General features: G+C 41.1%; 1 long non-coding RNA gene across 3 annotated transcripts in view; it reads right to left on the reverse strand.

Annotated features, from left to right (window-relative positions):
• Window positions 1-10,956, reverse strand: part of LOC131829791 (uncharacterized) — a 43,139-nt gene extending 32,183 nt beyond the window's left edge. For all 3 annotated transcript variants that reach the window (XR_009352998.1, XR_009352999.1, XR_009352997.1), the window contains exons 1-2: window positions 10,822-10,956; window positions 8,110-8,282 (exon numbers count right to left, since the gene is read on the reverse strand). This is a non-coding gene — a long non-coding RNA (uncharacterized LOC131829791). The remainder of the gene's footprint in view (window positions 1-8,109; window positions 8,283-10,821) is intronic.
• Window positions 10,957-11,172: the final 216 nt, after the last annotated feature.

The following is an 11,172-nucleotide window of genomic DNA, read 5'->3' on the forward strand; positions in this document are numbered from 1 at the left end:
GAGTGCTCTCTCTCTCGAAAAAAAAACAACAACAACCAATAATTTAAAAAACAAAATCCTAAAACTTCTATGGAACCAGAAGAGACCCCGAATTGCTAAGGAAATGTTGAAAAAGAAAAACAAAACTGGGGGCATCACGTTGCCTGATTTTAAGCTTTACTACAAAGCTGTCATCACCAAGACAGCATGGCACTGGCACAAACAGACACACAGACCAGTAGAACAGAGTAGAGAGCCCAGATATGAACCCTCAACTTTATGGTCAAATAATCCTCAACAAAGCAGGAAAAAATAAACAGTGGAAAAAAGACAGTTTCTTCAATAAATGGTGCTGGGAAAATTGGACAGCTATGTATAGAAGAATGAAACTCGACCATTCTCTTACACCATACACAAAGATAAACTCAAAATGGATAAAGGACCTCAACAGGAGGCAGGAATATATCAAAATCCTAGAGGAGAACATAGGCAGTAACCTCTTCAACACCAGCCACAGCAACTTCTTTCAAGATATGTCTCCAAAGGCAAAGGAAACAAAAGCAAAAATGAACTTTTGGGACTTCATCAAGATCAAAAGCTTCTGCACACAAAGGAAACAGTTGACAAAACAAAGAGGCAACCCACGGAATGGGAGAAGATATTCGCAAATGACACAGGGCTGATATCCAAGATCTATAAAGAACAAAGGGCTGATATCCAAGATCTATAAAGAACTCCTCAAACTCAACACACACAAAACAGATAGTCACATCAAAAAATGGGCAGAAGACGTGAACAGACACTTCTCCAAAGAAAACATATAAATAGCTAACAGACACATGAAAAAATGTTCATCATCATTAGTCATCAGGGAGATTCAAATCAAAACCACACTGAGATGCCACCATCTCATCTTACACCAATTAGAATGACCAAAATTAACAAGACAGTAAACAACATGTATTGGGAGAAGATGTGGAGAAAGGGGAACCCTCTTACACTGTTGGTGGGAATGCAAGTTGGTGCAGCCACTTTGGAAAACAGTTTGGAGATTCCTTAAGAAACTAAAAATAGAGCTACTCTATGACCTTGCAATTGCACTATTGGGTATTTACCCCAAAGATACAGATGTAGAGAAAAGAAGGGCCATCTGTACCGCAGTGTTCATAGCAGCAATGGCCACAGTTGCCAAACTGTGGAAAGAACCAAAGATGCCCTTCAATGGACGAGTGGATAAAGAAGATATGGTACATATATACAATGGAATATTATGCCTCCATCAGAAAGGATGAATACCCAACTTTTGTATCAACATGGACGGGAATGGAAGAGATTACGCTGAGTGAAATAAGTCAAGCAGACAGAGTCAATTATCATATGATTTTGCTTATTTGTGGAGCATAAGGAATAAAACAGAGGACATGGAGAGATAGAGAGGAAAAGTGAGTTGGGGGAAATTGGAGCGGGAGATGAACCATGAGAGACTGTGGACTCAGAAACAAACTGAGGGTTTTGGAGGGGAAGGGGTTGGGGGGGGTTGGGTGAGACTGGTGGTGGGTATTATGCATGTATTACACGGAGCCCTGGGTGTGGTGCATAAACAATGAATTCTGGAACATTGAAAAGAAATTTTAAAAATTTTTAAAAAGATTGAAAAGACAAAAAATATAAGAAATAAAATTAAAAAACATAATTTTCAACACAAGGGAAATTTTAGCAAGATATAGATGCCTGGCTTTTACACACTTGCTTAGAGTTCCAAAGATGAAGACATGTAGGTCATTCGGCATTGCAATTCTCTGCTTCCACTGGCACTGAGTAATCATGGATCACAGTAATCCCAAGTTTCAGCATGTCAAAAATCTCAGCATTGGTGCCTTTGCCATTATTCACCTTACAAATCATAACTAGTTTACAGAATAACCTTTTTTGCAAACTTTTATATCCTGTGGTTAGCAACAGGTGATTTCCCTGTTTCTCTTATCTGACAGCTCACTGAGAGATGATGTCAGGGACTAGTTATGGTACTCAACTGGCATAAAAAGACCAATGCTCAGTTGCTGGTACTGACTGATGGTCACAAGACTGATAACGAATTGCTTAGTCTCATTATTCCGTACTTGAAAACTCATGATAAACAAAGCTAGTCAAGCTATTTTCTAAATTTAAGTAGCAATGATTCTGTGAAGATTCAAATGGGGAATGTGAAGAGCTTTGTCTCGCTCACATTGGAGTCACAGAGCTATAGGTAAAGTAGCTTTTCTCTGGGCACAAAACAGCACTTAGAAGTAGCTACAGAAGGGGCACCTGGGTGGCTCAGTGGTAAGCATCTGCCTTCAGCTTGGGTCATGATCCCAGGGTCTTGGGATCAAGCCCCACATCAGGCTCCCTGCTCAGTGGGGAGTCTGCTTCTCCCTCCTCCTCTGCTCCAGCCCCCGATTCTGCTCTCTCCCTCCAATAAATTATAAATAAAATCTTAAAAAAAAAAAAAAAGCAGTAGCTATAGAAATGACATCTCTGGAAGCCACCAGAAAACATTCTGTTAAAAAATCCTAGGACCTCAGGTAGCCTCAAAAATGTTTGTTACATTTCACAAAATATAGCATCCTTTCCTGATTAAAACTCTTCAGAGTATAGGGATAGAGGGAACATTCCTCAATTTCATAAAAACCATCTATGAAAAGCCAACAGTGAATATCACTCTTAATGGGGAAAAGCTGAGGACTTTTCCCTTAAGATCAGGAACACAACAAGGATGCCTACTCTTGGCACTATTGTTCAACATAGTACTAGAAGTCCTAGCATCAGCAATCAGGCAACAAAAAGAAATAAAAGGTATTCAAATTGGCAAAGAAGTCAAACTATCCCTTTTCGCAGATGACATGATACTTTATGTGGAAAACCCAAAAAGACTCCACTCCCAATTTACTAAAACTCATACAGCAATTCAGTAATGTGACAGGATACAAAATCAATGCATGGAAATCAGTTGCTTTTCTATTTACTAATAATGTAACTATAGAAAGAGAAATTGGGGAATTGATTCCATTTACAATAGCACCCAAAATCATAAGATACCTAGGAATAAATCTAACCAAAGAGGTAAAGGATCTATACTCTAGAAACTATAGTACACTGATCAAAGAAATTGAGGAAGACACAAAAAGATGGAAAAACATCCCATGCTCATAGATTGAAAGTATAAACATTGTTAAAATGTCTATGCTGCCCAGAGGAATTTATGCTTTCAATACCATCCCAATCAACATATCAATGGCATTTTTCAAAGTGCTGGAACAAACAATCCTAACATTTGTCTGGACCCAGAAAAGAACCTGAATAGCTAGAGGAATGCTGAAAAACAAAAACAAAGCTAGGGGCATCATGTTGCCTGATTTCATGCTATATTACAAATGCTGTGATCACCAAGACAGCATGGTATTGGCACAAAAACAGATACATAGATCGATGGAACAGAATAGAGTCTCCAGAAATGGCCCGTCAACTCTATGGTCAACTAATCTTCAACAAATCAAGAAAAAATATCCAATGGAAAAAGTCTCTTCAGTAAATGGTGCTGGGAAAATAGAACAGCTATGTATAGAAGAATGAAACATGACCATACACAAAGATAAAATGGATGAAAGACCTCAATGTGAGACAGGAATCCATCAAAATCCTAGAGGAGAACATAGGCAGTAACCTCTTTGACACTGGCCACAGCAACTTCTTTCATGACACATCTCCAAAGGCAAATGAAACAAAGCAAAAATGAACTTTTGGGACTTCATCAAGATAAATAGCTTCCCACAGCAAAGGTGGGGCAAACCACAGAATGGGAGAAGATATCTGCAAATGACATTACAGATAAAGATCTGGTATCCAAGATCTATAAAGAACTCAAACTCAACACCCAAAGAACAAATAATCAAGTCAAAAAATGGACAGAAAACATGAACAGATATTTTTCCAAAGAAGACATACAAATGGCTAACAGACATGTGAAAAAAAAATGTTCAACATCATTAGCCATCAAGGAAATTCAAATCAAAAGCACCTTGAGATACCACCTTACACCAGTTCGAACAGCAAAAATTAACGACTCAGGAAACAACAGATGTTGGAGAGGACGTGGAGAAAGGGGAACCCTCTTATACTGTTTGTGGGAATGCAAGTTGGTATAGCCTCTTTGGAAAACAGGGTGGAGGTTCCTCAGAAAGTTAAAAGTAGAGCTACCCTATGACCTGGCAACTGCACTACTGGGTATTTATCCCAAAGATACAGATGTAGTGAAAAGAAAGGCCACATGCTCCCCAGTGTTCATCAGAGCAATGTCCACAACAGCCAACTGTAAAAGGAGCTGAGAAGCTCTTCAACAGATGGATAAAGAAGATATGGTTCATATATAAAATGGAATATTACTCAGCCATCAGAAAGGATGAATATCCACCATTTGCATCAACATGGATGGAACTGGAGGGGATTATGCTAAGGGAAATAAACAGAGAAAGACAATTATCATATGGTTTCACTCATATGTGGAACATAAGCGATAGCATGGAGGACATTAGGGGAAGGAAGGGAAAACTGAAGGGGGCTAGAAATCAGAGGGGGAGATGTACCATGAGAGACTGTGGACTCTGGGAAACAATCTGAGGATTTTAGAGGAGTCGGGGGTAGGGGTAAGGGGTAAGTCAGTGATGGGTATTAAGGAGGGTACATGTTATAATGAGTACTGGGTATTATACGCAAATAATGAATCATGGAACGCTACATCAAAAACTAATGATGTACTGTATAGTGACTAACATAACAATAAAAAACAGTCTGTTACACAGGAAAAAGAAACTTTACATAACAAGGTTTGGTTTAGAAGCTTATGGTAATTTCACTTGTAAACAAGTCTGCTTACAAGTGAAATTACCATAAGTTTCTATGTTTGCTGTTGTGATTTCTTTATACCATTTTAGATTTCTTTAGTAATACCCCCCTGCTCTGTATTTTTAAAAACCCCTAGCTTCATGTTATCTCAATACACTGGCATCTGTGGCCTGGCACTTGTTTTCACAAGTAATCATAGGCCTTACTCTCCACGGTGCGGCCCCTGCTACGTTATCTGCTGGGACCAGCCCTCCCCTTCCCAAGGAGGGCCTCCCAGTTGCTTGCTCTGTCTGGTTTTCTCCAGAAGAAAACAAGAGAATATCAGCAAGGTTGATTTTGCTCTACACGTAAGAAATAATATTGGGTCTTTAATGTATCGTGGAGACTTTTTAAAGTGAAAATTTATTGGGCTCCTTTCCATGTGTTAACTTATATAAATAATACAACTTTATAAGGTGGGAACTTTTACTGTGCTCATTATACAACAGAAGAAATGAGGCCAGGATGCTCAACAAGTTGCCCAAGTTTGCATGGTTAGTACAGAACAGAGCCAGGGTTGGAACGTAGGCAGACTGGCTCCAAGCCCACACTCTTACACTTCTTTTGAACCTCCAAATCATATTTTCTTCCTGCTGGATAATTATTAGTCCCCAGTAATATACTTGCATTAGAGAGTCAGCCTGGGAGTTAGGAAACTTAGATTACTGTTCTGTGCTTTAAGTTGGGAGGGAACAGCGTTCTACGGAGGGAAAGTACACATACGAAGGCCTAGTGGTCCTAGAGACAAAGAAGGCAGGCCAACGTTAGGAACAATGGGAAACCAGTGCAGTGTTTTTTGTTTTGTTTTGTTTTAAAGATTTATTTATTTGCAAGGGGGTTAGGGGCAAAGGACAGGGAAAGAGGGAATCTCAGGCAGACTCCTTGTTGAGTGTAGAGCCTGAAGGGGGCTGGGGTTCCATCTGACAACCCCAAGATCATGACCTGAACTGAAATCAAGAGCCAGAGGCTTAATGGACTGAGCCATCCAGGCACCTTCCTCCAATAAGATTTATTTACTAATGCAGTGTTTTAAACTAGACAGGCTGGGAGGTTAGTTGTCCTAAGAGTACAGAGATACTCCACCCATATCACCTTGGCTGCCTAAAAGACAGCAACAGTGGAATCAGGAAAATTTGATTAGGAGTCTACTGAGAAACTCCAGGCAGGAGGTAATGGTAGCTTGGGTTAGGGTGTTGATAGTGTGGGGGTGGCGGTGGGGAAGAGGAGGAATGGAAACAAGGTTATTTTAAAACATGTACCCTTGATTGAAACTGATTTAGGTAAGATTGTATAAAGAGACTGTAACAAAACGTTCTAGAAATTACACTTCCAAATAAGCATTATTGGCTTAAAAGTGTCAGATTGGGATGTTATACACCCATTTCAAGAATGCTTCATGGCTCCAAACAATTCTGGAAAACCTTTTTCAGAATTTCCTCCAGAAATAGTTTATGAGCCAAACCAGAAAAACAGACTCATTGTTATACACATGCTTCATGTCATACATATCATACTTCAAGTCACATTTCATATCCCATACATACGTATACAAACATAAATATATGCATATATGCATACACACACACATATCCACATGCACAGTCATACTTCAGCAGGGTTTTAAGACCCTCCTTTTATGACTCTGACCTTCCAATGTATACAGTAAGGTCACTTACATAAGAAAATAAGCAATATGTAGGAAAAAAGCTAAGTCATCTGACTGTTCACCAAACATTGAGGACTGGGGCTCCTGGATGGTTCAGTCGGTTAAGCATCTGACTCTTGGCGTTCAATCAGGTCTTGCTCTCAGGGTTGTGGGATTGAGTCCCACATGAGCACAGAGTCTGCATGTCCCTCTCTCTCTGCTCCTCCTCTCTTCCCCCTGCTTGAGCTCTTTCTCTTTCTCCAGTAAATAAATAAATAAATCGTTAAAACACCCTGAAGATATATTCTTCAGGCAAAGAGTGAGCCAACTTAGAAAATCCACAGATGGAAGGAATTCTTGGACAGTAGGGGATTTTTTTTTTTTTTTTTTAGGGAGTTGATAACAAATATATCCTAGAAGATTGACAACAAATTCCTCACAGAGAAAGAAAAGAAGGAAGTTTTATCCATCAGCTTCCAGAAACAGTGGGAAGCTTGATGGGAAGAGTCCAAATTTCAGAACCAAGCATGGGAGTCAACCTCTGGTTCGCTAACGAGCTCTTGGGGCTTCGACAAATTCTCTGAGCCTCAGTCTCCTCATCTATAGAAAGGATATATCAATGCCAGGAGTCTGGCAAGGTTCTATTAATGGAGACCTGACTCCCACTCCCTCCCCCACTTTTCTGCCACTCAAACTCCTTTTCTTCAGGTTAAAGAACTGGAAACCCTGAGGGAAGCAGGGGTCAAAGGGCAACCCTCCTTCCTGGAACTTTCAGACTTACATGGCCTCAGTGTTCAGGTTCTGCAACACTCGGCAGAGAGAAAAAAAATTCCTGGCCACCTTTATAATTAGCCTTGTTGAAAAAGAACTGTGGCCAGTAGGCAGTCCCTTTGGTTCACCAGACATTCCCAGAGCACCTTGTCACCTGGGGACAGAAGCAGCCCATTTAAATCCCTGAATCTTTTCAAGAAAGTGAAAATCCCTCAATGTCCAAGAGTAGCAGATGAGTTGAAGAGTGAGACACAATATTGGAAGGCACATGTACATGATGGAATCACATATTGAAAAGGAGTATTAAATGACAGGGGGACATGTTCATGATAAATGAACTAAACGTGGCTATAAAATAGTATGTATATTATAGATTCCTTTTTTTTTAAATAACTGATTTATAGGGGAAAACAGAAGGAAATAATAATTGTCAATGATAAATTCTGAGTGGTAGAGTTACGGGGGTTTTAAATTTTTTCTTTTCTAAGCCTTATATGATAAATGTAGTATTTTTTCAACATAGAGCTATAATATGTAAATATGACACATCTATTAAACAACAATTCCACTGGGCAGAAATTGTGACTTTTTGTTCATCCCCACAGAAAAACAAGTGTTTTAAAGAAATGTGGCCTTTTCCTCAGCAGTGAGGTTAAGAATTTGTATAGGGGCAAGGTGCCTCTTGATTATCTACAAGTTTCCTCCCTTTCTCCCTTGTCCCACCTTTTAAAGAGTTTTGGGTTCCCACCTCCCCCCCCCCCCCAATGGAGAATGGAAAAAACAGAAAAATCAACCTGGCTCTCTTCCTGCCTGATGATGTTCTATGTCGAGACTTAGAATAGGGAAATTGCACATTGTTCAAGCTTCCCAATACGGTGGCTCCTGGCTGAGCCGGTAGATCTGTGTGTACTTCTCCACTTTGCCTCCTGACAGTCACCTCCTGTACCCTCTGCAGGAGTTCAGGTCTCTGCTTGAGAGCAGGAAAGGGGGAGAAAGCACAAGGCCCAAACTTAATCTTGAGTTCTTCAAATAAGAGTCCTTCTGAATAGTTAGAACACTTTACACTTATCATTTCCTGTGACTGTTCAGGATCACTACCATTTACTGAGCCCCTTCTGTGTACCAGGTAGACACTGTGTTATGGCACTGAATCTTCACATTAGTCACTTAGGGCTTCTCCCCATTTCACAGATAAAGACGTAGGCTGCGGTCAAGCGTCATGGCCAAGTTTCCAGTGCTGGAAAATGGCTGACGTCAGGTGCTTCACAGATTACAAAACTGTTTCAAAATTGCCTCTATTGTTCCTCACAGTACTCTGTGAGAGGAGGATTCTGCGTTTTCACTTGGGAAATGAAGGGACAGATGGCTTTAAAGTCCCTATGGTGGGTCTACACGACTGATTCATGAGAGCATTTTCAGCTTTTGGTTTCACTAGAGGCCACCTGTACTTAATAGGGCAATGGTGGGAGCCAAACATAAGCCTACCATCCTGTTTAGATTTTTTATCTGAATCTGAAGAAGGTAGGCTGTGGTGGGACACTAGATACTAGTAGCAAACAAGACTATGATGTGACCTGATAACCATGAAGACGAAGAGACAGTTGTACATTGGCTACAGGGCCAAAGAATTCTGGAGTTTGCTAGTGGGACGGTGTAGGGGAGGGAACCGATAGCTCTGCCAAGATAGAAAAAGGCAGAATAGCCTAGGTCAGTAGATGCTTTGATGCTTGGTGAACCAGCTCAACCCCACCTCAAAGGCCAAGGCCTCTGTACAAATAGCCGTGAAATTATTTGGTCCAGGTATGTATGCTATCATAAAAGTATTTTATTCAGGTCCTGAATAAGACAATCCACTACCAATCTTTAATTACCACATGTATTAACACTAACACACACACATAACAGAAAAACAAAGAGACAACATAGCTATAATAATTTACTGCATTTTCATTCCTTGCTTGGATCAAAGCAGGATTACACCAACAGTTGCTGAAAGTAAAGTAATGAACTGAGACACAGTTATTTTCCTATCTAGGCTGTTTGCTATATCAGAATTAAATTCCTCCTGATTGGCCTTAATGGAAGCTAATTTTAACACTAGTAATCTTGAGTAAACAAACAAACAAAAAACGATTGCTTTTTGTGGGGGGGGGGGGTTGGAGGCAGTGGAAGAGGAGACATTTTCTCAGAATTATGAATTGGTAACCTTGGGTTCTTGTCACAGCTCTGTCCCCAACCAGCTATGTAACTGTGAATAAATCTTTTAAACTTCAAATTGCTCACCTGTACAATGAGATTCTAAAAGGTAGGTGATGTCTGATATTGTTCATGTTCTATGTGACAAGCTAGCATTCTGTGGGTATCCACAACAACAAAACCAAATCCAGTAGCAGGTGCCCTTAAGTCCCATGTAAGTATCCCTAAATGTCAAATGCTCCTAAGACTCTGACACATGTATGGTTGTCTTTACCTCGGGAGTAGGGATGATGGGCACTGAGTAGGGACCTCGGATGTGACACTACAGTAGAAAAGTTTTTCCCTCACTTTGTCCCCATCTGATAGGGAGAAGAGGAAAAACAAATGAGTAAGAGTGTAGGATTTGGAAGCCACATTCCTGGGCGTCGAGACTGGAAGCTGCTTCCTCCAGTTGCTCTGACCTGACTCTAGTCGATCTTGTGCAAGTTAAAAATTCCAACTATCACAAGGTGGGACCCATCACCTGCTGGGACCTGTAGGACCTTGGATCTGTGCTCTTCCAGAAGCGAAGATATGTTCTTTGAGATCCCAGGAGGAACTGTTATACTCTAAGACAGATAAATGAGATGAAGAACTAACTACAAACACTTAAGCACGAATGAATTCAATACGCAGTATGTTACAGAGTTTAAAACGTGGAAAGATTATCTTTTCAAACTTATGCTTATGTTTATGCTTGGCGGTCACAAAACCTACTGAACTTGTTAAGGGGATGAAATAGGAAAAACCTCAAAAGAAGACACTAAACACGAGGTAGGACAGCTTCTAGAAATCAAGAAGGGCGATCAGAAAAACATACAATTCCTTTTCTCACCCAACCAAGAGTTCTGAAACTTGCTTCAAACTCTTGTGGGGTAAGAGTTCAAGCCTCCTTAGATGCGCAAAAAGGGCCTTGTGCCAGGCTTTGGGTATTTTCATGGGTCTCTCGGGTTCAGTAACTGTGCCTCCGAGTTTTTACAATTCTCCTCCTCATTCTATTCCATTCTCCTTTCAATTGTTCTATACACTTTTCTAACCCCACCAAAACAGTGTCAGGGAATTGCCTAAGGTGAGTCCCTATAAAAGTACTAAGAGAAGGCGGGGGGGGGGGGGGAGGGCGAGTGACTGCCCATGAATCAGACACTTTAAAGCCTTTCGCTTTAATGACAATTTAAGACTGACAACCACAAGGAAAGCAAGAGCTTTCATCTGCGCGAACTCCCGCCTACATCCCCGGGTTGAAACTTCCCAGGAGTAAAAGAAGGTATCACCTCATCACTTCCTGGCTTCCGCGGACGCTTCTCTACACTGGCAGGGATCTCCTCCGCGACCCGAAACGCTTTCTACCACTTCCACGACTTAAACTCTCCCAGCGCCTGACGTTCCTCTATGGACCGAGCAGGGCTCCTGGCTTTGTTTTTTTCCTACTTCCCCAGGCCCAAGCCCGCCCACCGGCCGTCGATGTCAGTTTCTTACTGGTCCTGGAGTGTGCTCGTCTCCTCAGAGAGCCAATCAGAGCCTAGCCGTTCACCCCGGGGATTTGGGAAACGGAAAAGACCTAGACCTGTTCCCGGGAGTGGGGCGGGGCCTTAGGTGAGTGACAGCTGGGCCTTCCAATACGC

Source organism: Mustela lutreola, chromosome 4 (assembly GCF_030435805.1).
Source record: "Mustela lutreola isolate mMusLut2 chromosome 4, mMusLut2.pri, whole genome shotgun sequence".
NCBI lineage: Eukaryota > Metazoa > Chordata > Mammalia > Carnivora > Mustelidae > Mustela > Mustela lutreola.